This window comes from Pipistrellus kuhlii, unplaced genomic scaffold (genome assembly GCF_014108245.1).
Source record: "Pipistrellus kuhlii isolate mPipKuh1 unplaced genomic scaffold, mPipKuh1.p scaffold_m20_p_8, whole genome shotgun sequence".
NCBI classification, from domain to species: domain Eukaryota; kingdom Metazoa; phylum Chordata; class Mammalia; order Chiroptera; family Vespertilionidae; genus Pipistrellus; species Pipistrellus kuhlii.
The window spans coordinates 52500258-52524122 of NW_023425584.1; the positions used below are offsets into that span (position 1 = coordinate 52500258).

The 23865-nt window shown below is 42.3% G+C and overlaps 1 non-coding gene across 1 annotated transcript; it reads right to left on the minus strand.

Moving 5' to 3' along the window:
- Positions 1-20875: 20875 nt before the first annotated feature.
- On the minus strand, positions 20876-20958 carry TRNAL-CAG. The gene has a single exon. It is a non-coding gene; the product is annotated as a tRNA-Leu (tRNA).
- Between the last annotated feature and the right edge of the window lie 2907 nt (positions 20959-23865).

Below are 23865 nucleotides of genomic sequence, written 5' to 3' on the forward strand. Positions count from 1 at the left end.
TCCCCACCCAGCCGTCTGAAAGGAAGGCACTTTGGAAAGCTGCTGCTGACGAATGGTGCTCACTGTAAAGGCAGCTCATGATTCGCATGGTTGGGTCTGCTCCTTAACCATCTTCCTTCCTATCTGAGGATCATCACAAGACAACTGGGGAAGACCCCATACTTTCATCACCAGACAAAAATGTTAGCCATTGAGGAATTATATTTGGGGTTCCCTAATCACCTATTTCAGCATAAAAGCTGCTCAACATTTTAGAAGAGTTGATTCTTCCAAAGTTGCAAAGTATGTGCTAACTCTCTGTGCAATGTGAAGCACAGCACAGATAGGGGCCAGCTCATCCTTGTTTTATTCTGAGGCAAGTAGAACCCCTGCAGGAAGCAGAGCTGAGTCTGAGGAGACCCGAATTATGGAGCCAGGTCTCCTCTCACCCCGCCATGGGCACTCCCCTCCTTGGGGTGGAAGTGTGGGAGCTGGCTTCCTAACCTAACATCACGCTCGCTCTCCCTCGGGAATTGTCTTAATGGAATTGTGTTTACAGGAACTTCTTGATGCCTTTGTTTCTAAATAACAGTGAATTCTCTGGGACTTCAACAGCTCTGTTGGCACCCTTGTTCTTGGAGCAGTTTTGTTTTCCCTTGGCACCGTGGAATTGTTTCTGAAGGCATTTAAAAAAATGTTTGAGGTACCAGAAAGGACCAGTGAGGCAGACTGGGTGCCCAGCAGTAGACCTCTGTGTGTGTCTCTCTCTGTAGCTGTCTCTGTCTCTCCATCTGACTCTGTCTCTCTTCTTTAAGCAGTCTACCTCAGCCCTATTTTCAACCTTTCAGGCTATCAAGCACCAGGGTGTTTAAAGTTTTAATAGGCTTAGAGGTGACTCTTGAGTCCACCAACATCTGCACTCTTCTGTAATTTATGGCTGCCTCTTATTTAGTTGGTTTAGTAAATTGTACCTAAGAGTATTCTCTGAGACTTGGCAGCCTGGTGTACAGTTTCACGATACAGCTGTATTTTTGCCAACTATTTGGTGTTTTTTTTGTTTTTTTTCTCTTCTCTCTTTCTTTCTTTTGGATGACATTCTCAAATACTTAATTTGGAGCTTTGGTCTGGAACAGACTTTATCAGACACCTTCTGCGTGCCAGGAGACCCCTTATGCATTCTGTAGAGGCTAACTTTCCACATGCTAACACATTTATGTCTAAATCGCTCTTAAAGTCACCACATTTCCAAATAACAGGAGGTAAAGGGTGGTGTATTTGGACCGCTTGGTTCTTATGCCTCTTGCTTCTCCTCACACCCTCCACCCTCAGTCTCTGGATTTGAATTGAGGGGAAATTCTTCTCTAAGTGGAGAGGTGAGGATGATGGTGCCTAACCAAACCATAAAATTAATGTCTATTGCAAAAATAAAAGGGCTTACTTTGTTATGTGGTATGTGAGGACATGTTTTGGCTTTATTTCATGTGCTCAGTCTAACCATGCCCCAAAGATTAAATCAAGGCTATTATGGGTATAATTTATTTCTCTTTCAGGTCTGTCATCATGTGTGTAGATTTGGGATATTGTGTTTTCCCACTTTCAGGGGGTAAGGTCCGGATCTGGCAAACATCGTTTTAAGGCCGTCTATGAAAAGTCCCCGAGGCAATTTGTTTACAGTTTCTCGCAGAATTTGATTTTCTAGCCAAATCTGTGACTAACTCACGGTTCCCTTTTCCTTTTAATACACACGATGGAGGGCTCAGCTTTCTGGAGCTGAAGTTCCAATTGTGTGGTGGCCTCCAAACAAAAGAAGGTGTAATTCATCCGTGTTATGATGAATACTCTGTAATCATGCAATCTGCTAGAAAGAGGTGATCTTAAGGCAAAATTTGCAATGGAATTAGATCCCTCACTCGCACCATTAATCTTCCTTTAAGGTCTGAGGAGAGATTAGTGCTTAGAATAAATCTGTTAGCATTCTTTTTTATAAGTGAAGAATGATGTAACCACGTTAACCCTTTGCATTAGGGGAATGGGAATTTTAAGTGTGAAACATAAACTTCGCTCCATGTTCCCTTCAAGGCTCATCTCTTCTCTATCCCATTGCACTCATGGGCCACCTGAGAAGTGTCTGAGGCCACATGAGCAGAACACTCTGAAACTGACCCACATCCTGGGTTGCTGTCTATTTGGTCTCATCTCGTGGTGCAGAGATGCCGGATATAAGGACAGTTTGTGCATACTGATGGCTGAGGTATGGGCACTGTGTATCTAAGATCATTGACCATTGGTGAGTCTTATTTTTTCCTCTGCTGCATCTATATTGCATATTAGAGCAGAGAAAGATCATAACAAATAACGTCATAGATGCTCAAGTGAAAAATAGAGTAAACACATTTTCCTTCTACTCAGAGGCCCTCAATTCTTAAACCCATGCAGAGGTTTCTGCCACTAACTTTTTATCTATAGCCTTGTTGGACATGAGGTGCCAGAGGCAGCCTCCCTGCCTGGTATAAACCCCTCCCCACTTCCGTGTGCAGCCTTCCAGGGCAAGGGTCTTGCAAAGGGAGACGGACACCAATAGTATTTTTTCTATGGCTATTGCTGATGCAAACTTGTAATTATTTTGTTAAAACTGCTTGTAAGTCTCTTAGTTTGCTGGAAAGTGAGTAAGTGCTCCAAGATGAATGGAGACATATATAAAGGACAGAGGAGCCAGTTTAAAAGGATTCCTATTGGTTGATCGAGGTCAATTTAAACATAATAAATGAAGCCCTGGCTAGGTGGCTCAGCTGGTTAGAGCATCATCCTGATACACCAAGGTTGCGGGTTTGATCCCCAGCCAGGGCACATACAGGAACAACCAATGAATGCAGAAATAAATGATATTCATGGATTATAACACATTGAATAAGATAAAAACCTACAAGTTTATATTGGCACAAGTAAAAAAAATAAATGAGGAAAAATACATGCTAAGAATCACTACATAAAACATAATCAAAAATAATAAAATAGAATGCCAAGTAATAAATACAAAAGGAATGATGGACTTAGAAATCAGCACTGATGCTAAAACCAGTGAGTGAAAATTGGAGGATAAACAGGATGTTTTTATGATCTTAAAGTGTCTCCACACAAATTATTTATTAATTACATATGGAAAGACAGTTAACTTACAGTGGAGAAATCTCATGGACACCACCTTCCTCAAGTGATCAATGTCAATGTCACCAGCAATGGGCCAAGCTAACAGCATGCAGCAAAGGGCACAGCAGCACTTGGACATTTCTACAAAAATTTAGGATCCAACCTAATTGTAAGAAAATGTCAGTCAGCCAAATGGAGAAATGCTCTGGCCTGTGATCTTTGAAAGTGAACAAGTGAACAAACACAGAGACTGGGGAATGTGCCGGCTAAGGAGGGGGAGACATGACCACCAAATGCAGGTGTGCTCTTGGAGTGAACCCCAGAATGGAAAATCATCAGCTCTATATACTGTAAAGGTTATGGGGAGGGGGAAGGAAGAAACTCTGACAATTGTCTGTGGATTAGATTATAGAATTGCATCAAAATGACATATTATTATTTTGAGAATAGCACTGTGATTTTTGTAAGAGAATGTTCTTAAGATATACACACTAAACATTAAAGGGTAAAGGCATATGATGTCTTTAAGTTACTGTCAAATGGCTTCAAAAATAACATGCGTATATATGTACAAATACATATCCACATATGTGCACATGGACACACATATATACATATGAACAAATATATCTGTACACGTACATATCTCTACCTATGGAGGGGAATGATAAATTGACTACCTATGTCAGTGTGGAGAGCCCCCAATAGAAGCAATTCATGGAGAAGCCTGTTGGTGGGCACCAGAGATTTCTTCTGCATATTGGAATTGTAGCCACTTACCCAGGGGAGCAGTGCTGATTGATAGTTCATTCTCTGCTGCAAAGTTAGTCCTTACTTAACTGTCATATTATGGGTAGACATTTATTCTATTTCGGCAAGAGCAATACTTTTAAACATGCAAGCAAACATTTCCTTTCTTTTCCCTTGATATGCAAACATTCCACTGCAAAGTCATCAATTAAACCAGCCACTTCTAGGAAGACACTTTTTAATAAAAATGTAATGTTCAAATCCTTATTGACAAACACTGTAGAAGTTAAAAATAGAAAATTTGGAGATTTGGAAACTGAAATAGTAAAAGAATTAAAATAAACCTGTATTAGTTTCCTACCACTACAGACATTGACTATCTCTCAGTTCTGGAGGCTAGAAGTCTAAAACCATGGGTCAGTATACTCTTTGAAGGCTCTAGGACCCTTCCTTGCTTCTTTTTATTTATTTTATTTTTTAAAGTATATTTTTATTTATTTCAGAGAGGAAGGAGCATTAGATAGATAGACAGATAGATAAATAGATACTAGATAGATAGAAAGAAATACCAATGATGAGAGAGAATCATTTGTTGGCTGCCTCCTGCACACCCCCTATTGGGGACTGAGCCTGCAACTCCAGCATGTGATCTTGACTGGAATCAAACACAAGACCCTTCAGTCTGCAGGCCGAAGCTCTATCCACTGAGCAAAACCAGCTAGGGTTTTCCTTGCTCCTTCTCACTTCTTTTGGTTGCCGACAATCCTGGTATTCCTTGTTTTGTAGATGCTTCACTCCAATGTCTGCTTTGGTCTTCACATGGCTTTGTTCCCTTTGTGTCTGAATTACCCCCTCCATCTAAGAATATCAGTTATAACAGATGGGTGGTTATCAGAGAGGAGAGGCTAGGGAGAGAATGGAGAGGGTTTAAGGGCTCAATTTATGGTGTTGGAGAGACACTAGACCTTGGTTGGTGAGCACACAATGCAATATTCAGATGGTGTAGTATAGGATTGCACACTTGAAACATATATAACATTATTAACCAATGCCGCCCAAATAAAGTTAATAAAGAACACTAGTCCTTTTTTGTGGACCCACCCTAATCCAGTATTTCCTCATTCTAATAAAATTACACATATAAAGACCCTATTTCCTAATGAAGTCACATTCACAGATAACAGGACTTTAACATACCTTTTTGAGGGACAAATTCAACCCACAACACAACCTAATATTTTAATAAAGAAAAAATATGACCCATGCTATAGTGAGAGGAAATAGATTCCACATCGCTGAGAGCAGTGGCTGTCTCTGCTGTGTGCTCCAGTGACACAGTGGCACGCGCAGTTCAGCCCTGTCTTTGCTGGCTTTGAGTTGCAGGTGATGAGAGAAGGCAAAGAGAAGGAAGGGGAAGTGAAGGTAAAGATTTCACTGATCTGAGACAGGAAACAACAACCAAAACTGCTCTGGCCCAATGATCACCATTAGTTACTTACCTGGTTTTCAGAAATAAAATGCAGACTTTTAGGCAATGAAATATGTGGCCTTTAGTCCAGTGACTACATATAGCAGCACAATGTTTCTGGAGTTCAGTCTGTAAAAAGGAGACAAGGAAATGCTCTGATGCAACTGATCTCATTGTCTAAGTGATTATTCTGTCAAATACCAAAACTGATAGGAAAAAGAAAATCCACTTGGGTACTGGATTTGATCCCCTGGAGGTGCTCCCTACTGGGAGTTCGCTAATATTATAAATGCTGGGTTCTTTTGAATCTAGAGTGAAACAATACGTCCTTTGGCTATGTGTACATGGTATGAGTAGCACATTTCCAAATTCATTACCAAACTCATGACTGGATCTCCAAATTGTTGATGTAACCATTTTTGTAATAATTGGAACAAATAGGTTCTTCAATGTGGGGCTTGACATTCCACATAGGGGATGGTCCAAAGTCTCTAGTCACACAGACTAGTCTCTTATAACTGGGGGATGTCTCACAGCAGCTGATCGTCAATAGACACATCAGGAAATACATTTCCAGTGCCACCCACAAATAAATCTGGGCCAGACTATTTCTTCAGAGGAAATCTTTCAGACACATGCCTGACACAAAGCTAAGTACAGTGACAATATTTTACTGCAGAGTCTTGTTTAATATGTTGAAAACATTCAATCTCAAATGTCAAGAAAACAGTTGTACTTTGACTCAAGGGCCAAGGCGTACATTTTACTGTGGTTAGTGATGAATGTTGATAAATAACTCTTAATTTTTGTCTCTGTTCACCAAAGGAACACCCTCATGCCTATAAGGATTGGCTTGGCCCTGCAAGAAAAACTTATCTAAATGCTGCACAGGGCAGCAAATGGTAACTCAATTTCTCTTTTGGAAGTCCAACAAGTCTCTGCTGTTATTAGAGGAGCTAGCTCTAACAACTTGTGGAGTGTAGGACATGTCCATAACATTGAAATTCTGGGCTGGTTTAGATTAGGGGCTTTCTTTCATTGTATTGTTAGAGCATCTGTTGGAGCACACCTAATTTTTTTCTCTCATCTCAATGCAAGTAGAAACCTGTCAGAGAATAAGCTGATCTCACCTGGAAGAAGAGTCTTCTGGAATGTTGAATTTGGGGGCATGAAAGAGGAAGGGGATTAGCATGCTCTCAAGCAGCCCCTGAATACAATTGGGGGCCCCAGGAGGTCTGCAGAGGGCATCCTCAAAAGCATCAGGGGAGAGAAAGAGAGAGAGAGAGAGAACACTGAACTGAAATCAATGAAGGGGGTGAGGGGGCAGGGGAGTGAGAAAAACCTTGCAACCTCAGGGAGCCAAGTGGTTGTGGCTTGATGTATCCTGCATCTTATTTTCTTTGATTTTTCCAGAAAAAAGCTGGCAATGAGAATAGAGGAATTGCAAACAATGTAGTGTGCCCTTGCCAAGATGTAAATACAGAAGAAACATTCTAAAGGACTATGTACAATATCAAATTATCTGCAAAGATGATGAAAATAATGACTTACATTTCCATCCTCTGCCTGGTGACTCACCGAAGTGGAAAAATGAAGCAGTTGGGGCGATTAAAGTTACCCCCCAAAAGAGGGGGAGAGGAGTGGCCTCAAGAACAGTCAATCCAATCAGCTAAGTTAAGATGTGGCCAGAGGATCTGTGTCAGGAGGTGGCAGCTAAATGTCTTGTGTTTCCTTCTGCTGTCCACAAACCTTCAATAAGGCAAGTTTCAGTCCTGGCTCACCATACTCTGCCTGTGTCACTGATATTTTAAGAAGCACCTAGTGTGTGCCAGCTATTGTGTGAGAACAGGCAAACAACTTTTACTGTGCATGCTCACCCAGTGAGAAGACAAGGTAGAGACAAGTGTCCCTGACCCAGTGGTAAAGAACCCTCTGGGCTATGTCTACGTTTTTGTAACAATCTCATTGAGGCATAATTGACACATGATGCACCCACCCACGAGTATTGTGTTTTATAACTCTACTTGTTTAAAATATGTCTCATTTAGCAGGCAACAGGCTCCCTGAGGGTAACAACCATGTGTGATGTATTCTTCAATATCCACCCAGAGATATCACAGTGCCCAATAAAACTCCTCAACAGTTATGCATATTTGATAGATCCAGAGTGAATAATAAGAAAAATGAGATTTCTGAGACTCAGAGATTGGCTTTAATAAACCACCCATTCTTTTATTTGCAACCACTAAACAACCATATATATTTTTTACATACTTAGTTTACTGGTTTATGATAATAGGATATTCAGAGACAGCCAGATGGAAGAGGTGCAAAAGGCTAGATATGTGAAAAGGGCTCAGAGCTTCCATTTCCTCTCCAGGCACCACTCTGCCCCAGGCTCCATCTGTTCACCAGCCAAGTAGCTCCGGGAACCTCTTCTATTTGGGTGTTTATGAAGGATGCATCACACAAGCATGATTGATCAAATCATTTGGCCATTGGTGATTGATTTAACCACCAGCCCCAACAATTATACAGTATATTCTTAATAAATCCATAATCCTATATAATAAAAGGGTAATATGCAAATTAACCATCACTCCGCAACAAATATTGCGGTGCCCATAGCCACAAAGATGGTAGTGTGGGCTGAAGCCACGGAGCCAGTGGATCAGGGAGGAGGCTTGGCTTCCTTTGTCGCCAGGCAGAAGCCAAGCCTCCTGCACACTCAGGCTGGCTGCTGAGGGAGACATGCAGGGAGTACAGTGGGGAGACATGCAGGGAGTGAGCGAGGTTCCCTATCTGGGGGTTCCAAATCTACCATTGGTTCCTTTCATCCCTGATTACCCTCCTCACAGATATCCTCCACACAGAAGCCATTCAAGTATGTCCATGCAAATATGTCATGTCCTAATAGGTAAATCTTAAACCGAATGAGTGTCACATCTGGGCAGCCTAACTCCCATTAGAAAAAGGACCTGGGAGGAGGAATTTAGGAGTCACAAAGCCATCGTGACCGGCTGGGTCTCCAGAACCGCTGTCAAACACAGGCAGTCTGAGATCCTCCCAAACACCACCTGAGCTAAACCTGGGAACCAAGATATTTTCAAGGCCCAAAGTTAACAGGGGTAAGGGTGCATGGGAGCAGAGCAATCAGTACAGCCAACTCAGCCAAAGATGCTGGAGCCTAAGATAACACAGAGAAATGTCCTGGCCACTGATGCTCTCCCGCCGATGTGGTGCCCACACCTAGCTGGGTGGAGAGGGTGTGTACGTGCAGAATTTAAGGCCACAAGCAGGAGGGAAAGTCGAAGCATGCCTAAGGAGTTTTTGTACATGTCCCACAGTCCAGAAGCAGAGTCAAAATCAAGACAAGAAGTCTTACCTCAGCGCTGGGGTGTTTAAATGTATCTAAAATTAGCAGTTCCATTGCCTGCAGCATTTCCAGTGTTCAAAGAACTAGCACCACAAACCTTGGCCTATCCGGAAACTCAGTGCTGTAGGAAGTCACTGGCTCCCACCTTCTCCAGCATGGTGGAGAAAGGCTGAGAGAGGAAAGGCAGATATGGTTGCTCCAGTGGTCCAAATCCTGTCACTGTGTCTGTTACCTAGCCTCTGTGCCCTCCAGGATAGCCTCAGTACCAGTGCAGAGGAGGTTTTGGAGAGGGTAGTGGTGAGGAGAATGCTTCTGACTCTGGATACCCAGTGAATCCACTGTCACAAGCTTTTCTAAAGCTGGTAGGAAAACACAGCAATGAGAGAAGAATGATGTCTTAAAATGAAGAGGTGGGTTTTTGTTTTTCTGATCAGCAAAATTTGAATATTACCTAAACTATAGACTTTGCAAGAATTAATTGAAATAAAATTCCATAAATTGAATAATAGACAGGCTGAAGTGGATAGGTTGGTTGAGTGTGAGCATGGTCCTGTGCATGGAAAAGATGCAGGTTCGATTCCAGGTCAGGGAACATATCTGGCACATATCTGGGTTTCAAGTTGGATCCCTGGTCAGAGCTCCTAAGAAAGGCAATTGAACGGATGTTTCTTACATTGATCTTTCTCTCTATCCCTCTCCTTTCCACTCTCTCTAAAAATCAATGGGAAAATGAATTAATGCCATATCTACAATGTGGATAATTTAAAAAGAAAAAAAAAAGTGGGAAGGGGGGGCCTAACCAGTTTGGCTCAGTGGATAGAGCATTGGCCTGCGGATTGAAGTGTCCTAGGTTTGATTCTGGTCAAGGGCATGTACCTTGGTTGTGGGTACATCCCCGGTTGGGGGTGTGCAGAAAGCAGCTGATTGATGTTTCTCTCTCATAGATGTTTCTAACTCTCTATTCCTCTCCCTTCCTCCTAATTAAAAAAAAAATCTATAAGATATATTTAGGAAAAAAACAAAACAAAACCAGGGTAAATGACGTTGAATATATACTGTATATTTTAAAGCATGTAAAATAATATAACTTTTTAAAATATATTTTATTGATTATTGATTGTTCACAGAGAGGAAGGGAGAGAGATAGAGAGTTAGAAACATTGATGAGAGAGAAACATTGATCAGCTGCCTCCTGCACACCCCCTTCTGGGGATGTGCCCACAACCAAGGTATATGTCCTTTTTCGGAATCAGACCTGGGACCCTTCAGTCTACAGGTCAATGATCTATCCAATGAGCCAAACCAGTTAGGACATAATATAACATTTAGGGGCATATATTGATATATTATTTATACTAATAAAAGGGTAATATGCTAATTAGACCAGACATCTTTCGGACACCCATTTGGACATTCTTCCAGACAAAGCCCTGCTGGTGGGGGCTGAGACAGAGGCTGTTAGGGCAATCAGGCTAGCAGGGGAAGGCACTTAAGGGCAACCAGGGTGGCAGGGAAGCAGTTAGGTGTCGATCAGGCTGGCAGGGGAGTGGTTAGGGGGTGTTCAGGCTGGCAGGCAGGCAAGCAGTTGGGAGCCAGCAGTCTCGAATTGTGAGAGAGGTGGGATCGAGCCTAAACCAGCAGTCAGACATCCCCTGAGGGGTCCCAGATTGAAGGGGGTTCATGTTGTGCTCAGGAACTCCCCTCTTCCCCCCCCCCCCCCCACCCTGCACACACACACACAAATTTTGTGCACTGGACCTCTAGTGCCCAAATAAAAAATTAGATCTCTAAGGCTCATAGATTGGATTTAATAAACCACCGCTTCTTTTGTTTCTCCAAAATCTAAGGCAACTTTTAAAATTGGGAAGTGCCCAGGAGAGAGAAAGGGACTCCCTTTGGTAGGAGGAAAATAATACACACTTAGTCTGTTACTGCGAACACTTCTCACTGGCTCCTATGCTACCATTTGACCCCAAATATAAGCAGAGAGAAACTTAGGTGGTGTAGTTTCTCACCTGCTTTGTATGCTTAAGAAAGAGGAAGAGATCAGCTGGATAAAGATAACCTGTTATTTGGCATAGATAAAATGTTGCAAGGGGGAAAAGGAATTTAAAAGAAGCAGTCTTTTCTAACCCCTTTCAGACAAAATCGAATGGGTTCCTGGCTGGAAGTATCTTTAGGGAGAAACTCAGTCAACATGCTTAGCAAGGACTTGTGTAAAATATGTAGTCGTTTTTATAGAGCTCTTAACTAAGCCTTGGAAATGGGGAAGTCATTTAATATGCTCTCTGGGAGCGGGGATTCTGCGGTGCTAAGAGTAGGATATTACAGTTTCCTCAGCAAAGAAAAATTATGCACTTACACCTGTGAGGCAGAGGGGAAACCACTTACGGGGGTCATAAAACTGTATGCTACAGTCTAATTGTTTACTTTAGGTGACTGTCAGTTCTGATGCAACCTCTTGGAGCCAATATTGCTCTGTGGGTTGGAGCTATGATTCAGGATGCTCATTCCAGCTCCCATCTGTAATTTGACCAACAGTTTCTTCTTGTCAGCACCAAGCTCATGTGCTCATTGGGAACCCAAGGGACCTGTGGACTCAGTTTTTCACAGATTGCCAAGAACAAGGGGGTGACGGGGACCCGGATGTTTATAGAACCATTTGTATTCAACTTCAGATTAGTCCCATGTATTTTTTAGTAATTGGGGAGAATTCTGCAGATAAGGTCCCAGATAAACATAAACACACAATAAATGTGTTCTTGGGTTTGGAACGGGGGTGAGGGAGAGGGAATGGGGTGGGAACGGGGGGGGGGGAGGAGAGACATACAATTTCACTTAAAGTGGAACAAGATGGAGTGTGTATGATGGAGATTGGGGTTAGGGTTGGAGTTTGAATCGTATTTTTAAACCCACTAAGGAATCTTGCTCTATAGTGCGATTCACTGTATCTTTGTGGAGTAAATACACCAATGTTCATCATTTAATGTATCTTTTGTGTAAGCCCTGATTATCACATACCGTCTCAGGCACATTTTTGGTGAGGGAAAACTATATAATAGCTTCATATTTATAAGTGGGCTCTGGTAGATTAAAAACATTTATTTTGAAATTACTGAAACAGACTCAGATTGGCTTCTAAGAGAGACGCTGGAAGGGGGAAGGAGGCAGGCAGTAGCACGTAGGTCTTGCTCTCGGTGGATTGTGCTGCCCTTTGGAGAAACCTCCAGAAAGCAGACAGGGTGGCCCCTGTAAAGTGAATCTTCTGAATCAGTCAATTACTTATTAGACTCATAAGATGATGCTGAAGTAACAACCACAGAGGCATTCTCCCTATCTGGAGCACATCCTGGGTGCACACTGGGATTGTGCTCCGGTTGCTGGCTTCCACAGACACGTGTTGTCAGCAGGCTCATTCCTATTGAGGCCAGGATATCTCCTGAATTAACTGGTTCTCTGACACACCCCAGGACACTTCCAGAATGGAACCAATTCTGAAAAGCAGCCACTCAGGACCAGTCTTGCTTGGTTGTGAACCTGTATCAGGTATAAGAGTTGGGCAGCTGCTGGAACTTCCAGCAGCTCAACCTGCCTGCCTTTCCTAGCCTCCGGAGCCACCTGCCTGAACTGAGAGGAGGGCAGGGGGTCAGCTTGAATCAGAATTGGCTTGTGAGAGAAAGCAGGGGCCCCTCCCAGAGTCTCTCTTGACTTTATGCAGGGGGTCCAGCCAGCTTGATGTGCACCCAACACTCTTATTGCCAGAAGCTCCATCACAACTCTTTCTTTCCCAGACTATGAGGTCCTGGTAGGGAGGGGCTGTGCTTCATGCTTCTGTAGTCCCTCTTGGAGCCCAGGCTGTCTACTAGGTAAGCAATATAGCATCTTCGGTTAAAAATCAAAGGCTCCGGAACCAAATTGGGTTGGTTGAATTGTGTGCCTTCACATAAGTTGTTTAATTTCTCTGTGCCTTAGTTTCTTCATCAGTGAAATGGGGACAATAATAGTATTAAATGGGTTAATATATGTAAAGTGCTTAGAACAGTGATAACTGTTGAATAAATGTTAGCTATCATTTTGAGTCAGACACTGGGATAGTTAGATCTTCCCTTTGTTCCTGTGTATGGCCACCTGGCATGTCGTATGCATGTGTTCTCTGCTTTATTTTAGAAAGAATTTAGGATGGCATTTATGTTGTGGCTTAAAGGATGCATTTCTATAAGGCGCCTGTCATCTTCTAGCGCTGAGGGACAGATCAACCCAACGTTCCCCAATCAGTTGGCCCAAACCAACCTATCCTTTTGTTCTCTTGAAGTTTAAGTGTCTAGAAGGCAGTGCCTGGGAAGCTGACTGCTCTTGTGTAGTGATGTTACTGAGGGATTTCGTATTACCCTCAGATCACTCTGAGAAATTCCACAGCATAGAAACAACAACAAACAAACAAACAAACAGACACACAAACATTTCTTTTCTAAGGATAGAGCTCTTCTAAAAAATCTGCTTGTCATTATTTTTGTTCTTTTTCAATAAAATGCTGTTGGCTGGTGTGGGCAACTCATTTTATTGGAGATGGAGGCTATATATTTGCCCCTAACTTGCCCCTTTCTTCTAAGGAATGCAAAGTGCTTGAGAAGCTGATCCCTTGCCAGGGGAGGTGGGACCCTTACCTGGATTGTGTCAGAGGTAGGGCAAGACAACTGAACAACTGTCCTCAATTTAAGAAGGAGAAACACCATTAGCAATAGGACTAATTTGATCTTTACATTTATATGGACAAGTAAACTGATCTCAGTATCTTAGTATATAAAAAAGACCCCATGCTAAAAGCTATGAGTGATTAACCGTGTCCTCAAGGTGCATGAATTTAGCTCAAATGCTCTCTGTTAGAGTAATCTCTAAGTGAACATGGAGAGCCCTGTAATTGGTGCTGTCAATGTCCCTTTGCAGATCTCTGCATGAATGCCAAGGCTGACACAGAGAGATGAGAGACTTTCAGTCAGAACACGGAGCAGATGCTCTAGCACAAGCAAACGCCTTATCATATTTGGAATGCAGCTGGCATGGGCTTGAGCTATCGAATGTCTGAGTTCTCTGGTCCAAATAGTTGGGGTGAGATGGCTCTGATTCTAAAGGTTATCTTGCTGATTTCAATTAGATAGAAACACAATTTAAGATGAGTTGTTCACTGCTTGTAAACCAAGGAAGATGGCCTTAAGCTCCACTCAGTTCCCAAGAATTTCTCAAGTGCTCTTTTCTGGCTGTGAAAACAGCCTTTCACATCCAGGAAAAATATGGAGGGCTTATTCAGGGAGAGCTATGCCTAGAAACTGTCAACTTGGGATCACTATAAACTGTATAGATACGAAAACAAATGGTCTTAATATAATTATATGTATTTTCTTTTTGGTATGTGCACGTATAGATCTGTGTGTAATCAGGGGACTTCCACCCCCCAAACCAGCCCTTCATTAGACTGTCAGGATGGATAAAGCCTGACAGGGGAGAGGGGTAGGGGGACTCAGGCAGGGGAAGGCAGGAAAGCTGTGTGTGTGCTCACAAACATCAAGATTTGCACAGCCCTTCTGGAGAGCAACTGGGCAGTACTCAGTCAAAGGAAGACATTCCACTCCTGAGTATGTGGCCCAAACAAATTCTCATGTGTCCACATACAAGGATGTTCATTGCAGTGTTATTTGTGGTTGGAGATAGGTGGAGGCAGTCACCAACCAGGAGACACATGGTGGATGTACATCATGAAGTGTTATGAAGCTGGTAGAAGCAAGAGATAAAGTATTAAACATGAAAGGCTGAATGATCATTTATCAGAAACATGAGCTTTATAACATTATACCACTCATTTAAATTAAAAGGCATGTTTTGAGACTTACCTTAAGAATTTTATAAGATGATTTATGTTATACATTAGAATGGTAGAATGGTTTCCTATGTGGGTATGAAAAAAAGAGAAGAGAATGGGAGAAAAGGGATAACTAACTAGCTAACCAACTAACCAACCAATCAATTCAAGAGAGCAGTCTTCCTTGGACCAGTGAAGATAATGTGCCATGAACTAAGGAATGTGATGAACTCATCTTTCTGAGGCCCTCTAGAAAAGGAAGGAAGGAAAGAAGGCAGAGTGAGTTGGGCGGGTTAGGAGGGTGGGAAGGAAGAAAGGGATGCAAGACCACTCTATCACCTCCTTCCACTTCCCTGTCCTAGGATGGAAGCTCCCTCTTCATTCCAACCCGGATGCAGAGCAGGGAGGAGAGGACAGCCAACCACTGCTGAGAGGCTAAGATTCACAGACTGGAAGCTTGGGATTTAGTAACCGCCCAACCATTAGTCAGGGTGGCTGATCACAAGTCTTAGGTCCTGATACTCTCCAAGCATTAGCTCAGCAGAGCCAGGCCACCCCAACCACTAGGAGTCTCTTTAAGCAGCTTGAGGGGCATCTCTGTGAGGGAGGAGGGTCTCTCAAGGTAAGTGTCACATGGAACTTAACCCTTAGCCAGGAGAGGGACAGAGTAGACAACTTCTTACAGAGCAGCATCTATCTCACCAGGATAAGTCCTGTCTTGAGGTCATATTATTTGGCATTTTTAAAGAAAAACCTAGAATCACTGATATGAGAAAGGTTCTTAGTGGCGACTTCTGCTATTTTCCAGCTGAGGATCAAATAAACTGCAAAGCCACAACTTCTGTTGCCCCTATAGCACTTCCTAGATCTGAAATCTGAATATTCTTACTATGAAAGTCAGTATTGAGGGTGGGGTGGAGCTGAGATGCCAATCTGAGGAGAGTGAGTAATGGGAAAAGGAAAATGTCTTTGCTTCCAAGATTCTGTTTTGAGATAATTATTTTTATCATGTTAAAAAGGGTCAGAGACTAAAAATACTTGACATACCAGCGCATTCAATCTTAAATTTATTATTTTTCAAAGTTTTCCATACGACGACAAGAATGAGTTAAATTTCCATCCCTAAAAACATATGACAGAAGAAATTCATACCTTAGTATTGTATAAGGAAAAGGAACACAAATATGGCCTTTTTTTTTTCTGCAGGAGAGAAAAAGAAGCTTTCTTGAGAAATACTGCTTGAGATCTTTGAATTCAAACATCTGTTCGGCGGCTCATTTTCATAATTGGGAAAGTTATTTGTTACCTTTGCCCTTTATCCCACAAAGCTTTCTGTTCTTTCTCTTCCCTATGAGGGCAACAATTAACTCCTAAAATAGTTAAACACATTTCATCCTACCTGGTTTACTTTCAAATTTATGGACTCATTTCTCCTCTCATAGTAAGCTTAGAAAAACAGTTGTTTTTAAAAGCAAAATAGTTGTTTAAGTAAGTTGTTGTTTTGTTTTTTTTGACAAACCTTGCAAGTTCATTTAGCTTTTGCTTCTAGTAGTATCCTTTTATTTATTATTGTCCCAGAGTAATAGTCTTTTAATTAGCAGTTATTAATATAAAATGTAACATTTATCCTCTCATCCAAGAAAAGAGAAAGAAAAGTTCCTATATTTTATTTGTATTTCTTGGCCCTCTGCCATTTGGTAGCTAAGCAAAAAATAAATGTATATGTTACAGTAAACACCCATTTGTTACATTACATTCTGGAGTGTACCATCTGTATTTGTCTGTATACTCAAGAAAATTATATAATGTTCACCTGGGTAGCAATCTGTGTTCTGGCAACTCTTTATTTGCTCTCAGGGGAACCTATTTAATATAATTACACTTAATTGATATTTGTGGTGGTGGATTAAGGAAAAAGGAACCGTCATTTAATATGCTTCAGGATTTTATGGGTCTTGTATTTCTTGGCTTGGTTTTCAAAAATACATGTAACCACATTTTTTTAAAACAAGGTACTTAGATAAATTCAGTCCTCTATTAAAATAGTGTACCAAAAGGGTAGAGTTTAAAACTATCTAATGACCTTCTGCTAAAACAATGAAGAAAGAATTAAGTCTTTCTCCTCCAAAATAATCTCTTTTATAATTGTGTTGTCTAAAGGCTTAAATGGTTAAAAATAGGTTGCCCATGATTTTGCTGATTCTTTGGCACACATCCAACCCCATAGAACAAGAGTGGTTGGCTGCAGGAAGAGTTTGCACACTGACTTTTTCTGCCGTCCTTGAATTCTCAGCTGTGAATTTGGTTTTCTTCTTATGTCAAATACAATAGAACTTTCCTTTCTTTACTGCCTGTCAGTGTGCAGCAGTTGATGTATTGAACCGATGGCTCTAGGCAAGAGTCGGGCTGCTATATATGTCAAACTCAGCAAACAATAACTGATGCTTTTATTACTGTTTTGTTCATACACGTATTTGTTGATTCTTAACTCCTTTTTAAATATAAGCACTCATACTGAGCAACCCAACCACCAGTTAAACAATTTACTCATGTATAAAAATGTAGTTGAGGACAGTTAATGTTGGCATGTGCTAGCTGTCCCAGCCTTGAAGTCCATGTAACTCAGAACATAAGACAGAATCAGGTTAGGTCAGCAGTTGGAAAGATTAGCATATTTATGTCTGAGCATATAAATTTTACTTGTAATGGGAAAAATAATGATTAAATAAGGCTCCATGAAACATAAATGTGTGTTTTTTCTGACTTTCAAGGGAAAAAAATGTGACATATAAATGACAAAGTCACATATAAATGATAAGGTTGTAAGGAAAGATAGGATACTTCACGTAGAGTGAGCACATACCTTTTTCTAGACCTGTTTTTCGATGAGAACGAAAACTCACCATCAGGCCTATTTTGCCCAAAGAAATGTCCAATTGATCTCTCATTTTGTTTCTTCCTCTGTACCCACAAAAATGCATAAGAGAGTAGGTCCCATTTAACATCTCAAAGGCAATGTTAGGAATCCATTCATCATTCTGGTCCTAAGAAACTATTTAGCAAAAAGTGAGTGGAACAAGAGTTCACAAGCTAAGTATTTCCAATCTGGGTGGACAGGAGACACCATGGCCCTCCAGAGTATGGGAAGAGGGTCTGCGAGCAGGGGGCTGTGGGTTTCTGGCCCTTGACACTTCTGGCTCCATCTTTGTAGAAAGAGGACAGACAGAAGATCTTCCAGCTCTAAGCTTCCTTGGATTCTTATTTTTCACCTCTTTAGTTGTCATGTAAGCAGATCCCTAGTTCTAAAATAGTTTCTACAGTATATACTGTACTAACTATTAATTACCCTATTTCCAAGGGGAAACTTCTGGAACATTTTCTTATTAGCTCTTGTTCTCAAGGGACAGCCAAATCTCACAATCTGAGGTCCATAAAGTGTGCACATCATCAATTACTACATTACCCAACCCTTCTCCACCACCTACCCCCTATTCTCCCAGGTGAAGAAACTAAGGCCCGGAGCATCCAGTGACCTGTTCAAAGTCTCACCGTATCAGCAACCAGAACGTCTGTCCCAGGCAAGAGGCTTTCTGCCAACCAGCCGCGCTGTAATAACTCAATTTCTCAATATTGGACACTTTCACTTGGCAAACAAGTAATCCTAAAAGCATAGTAATAAATGGACTCCTCACATTGTTTTTGAATTGCTGGATGTTTCAAGCTCTTTTGAGCATTTTTTGTGGGTTGAAAGAGGTAGCAAGGAGGGAGAGGAGACAGAGAGACACAAAGAGAAATTGTTTCCATGGAGAAGACTGCACTTCTTTGGGTGGAAAGAACCCTGTCTTTGGGAGATGGGAATATATCCTGCTGCCTATCCCCCTATTTTCCAGGGCTAGTTCCTTTTCTAAGAAATCAACGACCAAGAGATGAGGGTGATGCCAAACTCTTACTTAAAATTCCCAGGTGGGATGACTTGTTCCCACAATGTTAGTGTGAGGTGAATTTCAGTATAAAATTCCTGGGCTGCCATGTCATTTGCATTAAACCATCAGCTTGTTGGCTTGAGATGACAGCACATGACACATCCAAATAATTCATCTGTCAAGTCTATTCAGAGAAAGAGCAGGAGCAAAGAGCCGGAAAGTGAGTCTGAGAGAGACGGAGCTCTTTCTGACACAGAATAGAACATTTTTCTCCCTGTTTTTAATTTAAGGCTCTGGAACTGCGGCTCTTCAATCTGAGAACTGACACATTTCCAGGCCTGAAACTATCTTGTTTACCTTCAAGAAAGGTGTGAGGTGAAGGTGACAAGAGTGTACTCAATCAGAGGTATCAAAAGCCAATGGGCTCACAGGCAAGAGAGAAAAATCGCCTGAATTTGACCAAATGAAATCTTGGATGAAGGCTGTCCTTTCTCTGACCTGACCATCGATTATCCCACCCCAACTAACCTGCCCTGGGAGTTGGGGTCACTTGACTATAAGTATTAAAAAGGCGCAGAGAGCAATAGAAACAGTGCTAGAATTCTTTAGTGGATCACTGAAACATCTTTCTCTAGTTGAGAATATTGGCCAGACCTTGACAGTTCACCCACCAAAAATGGAAATCACCACATCATGCTGAGCAGGGAGAATTTTTGGTGAGCTGGATGTGGAAAACGTGGGATTTGAGGTCTCTTCTGCCTTCTGTGGATCCTGGGGTCATGGGGGAGTTACAGACTCTCTTCAGAGCCTCAGGTGCCTCATCTAGGAAATGAGGATCAGAAGCTTACCGCCTCATAGAGCTGTTGTGAGAGTGATCATAATTATTTAGTGAGTGTTGCCTTGTGTCAGGCACTGAGCTAAGCAGTTTAGTATCCAACTTAATGCTCAAAATAGTATCGGGAAGCATGTGTTATTAACGTTATAGCATACATGTGTAAACTGAGGCTGAGAGAAGCAGCCCAAGGTCACCCAGCTATGAAGTGACAGATTAGGATTTGGGCTCAAGTTTGTTGGATGCCATGACTGATGTTCTTACCACTGTTCTCTTTGCAAAAAAGTTATTGTACAATGGTGGCCATTTTATAGCAGTTAGTGATTCTTGTAAAGGAATCGCTTTATAGTCATCTTATAGGGAACCTTCAATCCCTCAGTGTCCTCAGGCTACAAGCACCATTTGTTTGGCGGCTAGTAATCTATGGTAATGACTATCATATACGGAAAGCCTGTTTGGTGCTGGACCCGGTCCTAAGCACTTGAGATGTTTTGACTCATTTATTTCCCCCCCCCCCCACAATAACTTTATTAAGTGGATGCTATTATTATACCCATTTCATGGATGAGGAAACTAGGATATTGAGATCTTTAGTAACTTGCCTGAAGTCCCATTGCTAGTAAGTGGAAGAGCTGGAATTAAACTTTGGTTTTGCTGAACCAAAGCATATGACATCTCATGTGAATCATGGGTCTAGGCATTGGCTGAGTGAATTCATAAAGTGAGTTCTCCTTTTCTGTCTGGGAGCCAGAGTGATTGATGATGCTGTAGGATTGATAGGTGAGAGCTCTTCTGTGTCTATTTGTCAGGAACATATCATTTTCCCTCCTACAGTCTCTTGAGTGTTCCTTAACCCTTGTTAATCCCAGGCTCCTTACCAAAAATCCGAGTCACTGTTTGCCCCAGGCATCCCCAACTCTTAACCCTCCTAACTGTTCAGGACTCTATTCTCAGGTTGGTTCTTGTCTTTATTGCTTGAGACTTGGAATATGAGGCAAAGGACAGAAGGGAGTCTGTGAGGAGGTAAACCCAGCACATATGACCAATGGTTGGTTGCTACCAATCAGCTTTCTAGAGAATCCCTACTATGATTTCATAATGACCTTGCAGTTTTCCTGTGAGGCACAAGATAGAGGTCTCCATTCTAGGAGGGCAGAAAACAATATTGAATTTTAAAACTCAGTGTTCTTCATTATAAACAAGAGCATTTTAAACTATCTTATGCCCAAAAGGAACTTATTGGAGGGCTATTGAGTAGTTCACAACATGGTGGAAAGGCCAGAGAAAAGGATTCAGAAATGGCAGCGGAAGCAAGAGAGATGCACAGAGAAATGGCCTGTCTGGTGACTGTTGGCCTGTGTCAGGCACTGAGCTAAGCAGCTTAGTATCCAACTTAATGCTCAAAATAGTCTCAGGAAGCTGTACTGTTAACGGTATAGCATAGATGTGTAAACTGAGGCACCGCTGGTGAACTCTGGATCCCCCCCTGTGGCCAGACTGAACCCTGCAGCACCTGCAGTAACCCACCTGCCCCTTTTTAAACAGCTGTCAGGAGTGGGATTCGAACCCACGCCTCCAGGGGAGACTGCGACCTGAACGCAGCGCCTTAGACCGCTCGGCCATCCTGACCCACCTGCCCCTTTTTGAGACCCTCTGTCTCCTGGAGGTGGCCATAGGTTAGGAAAAGCACAGACTCATCCATCACTGATGCAGAGGTTGGGCAGTCAAGCTGTGACAATTGTCTATCACAGGTCCTGGTCTATTCACCAGGAACCTCATTCATCACATTTAATCCCGAGTAAGCAAGCCCTGCTGGATGAATGTCTCCATGTGATAACTGTGGACACTGGAGTTAGAGATGGTCAGTGATGTAACCCATTTCACACAATTCCTAATGTCAGCATCACCTTTAGCAAGTTGAGTCTCAGCTGGAGAAGCAGTGGCTTAGGCAGGAGGAGTGGCATTTTTATGGACAGATTGCCCGGATATGACCCCAGCTCTTCCCTGGGTGGAATGAAGAAGCTAATTGTCCTCTATAAAGTGTTCCAGCATCCTTGACATTCTGGCAGGAGCAGGGCCTGAGGTGTCTGAAGGGGAAGACAGTTAAAATGAAGTGTAGTCTATAAAATGCACCATTTATTTCTATCTATTCATTTGCATCTGGTATGCACGGAGCTGTTAAATATACTCCCAGAGAACAGAAACATTATCCATTTCCATAATTTTTGAATTATAGAAATATTTAGTAAAACTGAAAATACAGCAAGCTTTTATAGGCCGTTTAGAGTGATTGAAAGGCCCTGACAACTCCTCATAGTTCACAGTCATGAGAAACAGATGTGCAGACCTTCAGGGAGCAAAGATGTGAGAACGTCCTGGGGACCAGCGGGAGATGGTTTCTATGAGATTTCAGGAGGCTCTGAGGCTGAGAAAGAACCACAGAGGCAGAGCGGGGAGACTTGCAGCTTAAGCCGAATCACCGCCAGGCCCCCGGGTGGGGTAAGCGGCACTGCCGACAATTCTAGACGGTCAGAACCCCAGACGTGGCCTTTCAATGGGCTAGCAAACATCTTCCCAGAGCAGGACCAGGGCGGGGAGGTTTCCAGGATTCACGTTTCAGGAATGTGTCTATTTTTTCAATAAGCTTTCTGTACTGTGTCACATTTGTGAAAAGAAACACGTTTTCCTCATTTGTTTTCTTTGTGGAAAGAAAGGCAAAAGGAGAAAGACACCACATGGTCTAGCCAGAAGCCAGAAGCTGTGTCTGAGAACTGGTCTCGCAGGTGACCAGCTGTGTTGCTCTTGGGCACGTGGTACTTTGTTCTTCAGAATCTCAGATCATTGCCTACCTCACAGGATTAAGTTAGAGAAATTAAAAAAATGCCCCATGTAATGTAAAGCAATGCATTAGGGCCCCCCCCCCCCTTATCTGAGGGGAATACATTCCAAGACCCTAGCGGATGCCTGAAACTGTGGATAATACCAAACCCTATATTTACTTCATTTTCCCTATCCGTACTTACCATAGTTTTCGGACCATAAGACGCTCCGGACCATAAGACGCACCAGTTTTTAGAGAAGGGAAATGAAGAAAAAAAGATTCTGAAACAAATAGTGTCCTAAAATATTTTATGTGCATTAATACCCAACATCACAGTCATAAACACATGTAATCAACCCTGTAAAGTAAACAGCAGCATTTAGAACCATTTTAGAGCCGGGCAAGCACACAGAGACCACACAGAGCCAGGCAAGTAAAAAAACTTTTTTTTTTAAAGTATATGTGTAGGCTATATTTGGACCATAAGATGCAGGGACTTTTTCCCCCCACTTCTGGGGGGGGGAAAGTGCGTCTTATGGTCCAAAAAATACGGTACCTTGTCACTTACGGGAAGCACTTTACAGCTTCTCTTTGGGTTACATGAATTGCCAGCATTGCTATTCTTGTGCTTTGGGGCTATTAGTAAGTAAAACGAGGGTTACTTGAACATAAGCATGGCGATATTGCAATGGTCAATCTGATAACCCAGACAGTACTAAGCGATTAAGGGCTGGGAGCATCCATAGCAGCGTGGAGACACTAGATAAAGGGATGACTCACACCTCGGGCAGGATGGAATGGGACAGTGAGAGATTTCATCACACTAATCAGAGCTGCACGCAATATGAATTGTTTATTTCTGGAATTTTCCATTTAATATTTTTTGACCACAGTTAACTAAAACCACAGAAAGTGAAACCTCAGATAAAGAGACACTACTGTACCCAATTGGGAGGTGTCCGTCATACACAGAAATGTGCCCAATCCCATCTTGGGTAAAATTTGCATCTCACTTTCTTCAAAAATCCAAGTTAGGAATTCAAGAAACACACACAGAGAACACACAATAGATCAATGGGTTGGTCCAGAAACTTCAAAATGCTAGGAAAATGTAACCATTTCTAGTAAAAATATAAAATGGACATGAATCTGCTTTTACCCTTTCCTAAACCCCAATAAAATAACAATAAAAAGATTTGTTACAAGCATCAACACCCAAGGAAGGGAGGAGCGGAGAGGAGACACAGCAATAAAACAGGAGGCTGGAGAGCCATTGAATGGGTGGAAAAGGATTTAAAGAAAAGTGAATGATAATAGGTAACAGGGCTACCTAGGAGTTCACAAAACCTCTGCCGCAGAGTCCTCCAGAGACGTAGGAATTGACAGCACCTGGAATTGCTGGGAGTCTATGAAAGCTCTTTTGACCCCTGAGTCCCTTCTCCCACTTATACTCAGCCTGGAGACTGCCCTTCTCTTAACAAAACCAAGGACTAGAGTCCCCTGGGAAGGGAAAATGAAGGGTGTCTGGCACAATGGAGAACAAAGCGAGTGTAAGTGTTCTGGGTGGTGAGGACCCAGTCCTCATCCTCCTGTGGGCAGGCCGGTGTTGGCCTCCCTGCAGGAGTTAGAAAAAGTGTTTTAGCAGAAGTCTAACCAGCCCAAGATGTAAAAGGTAAATTTACTGACTTGGGAGGTTCTAACGACCCAGCCAGTTT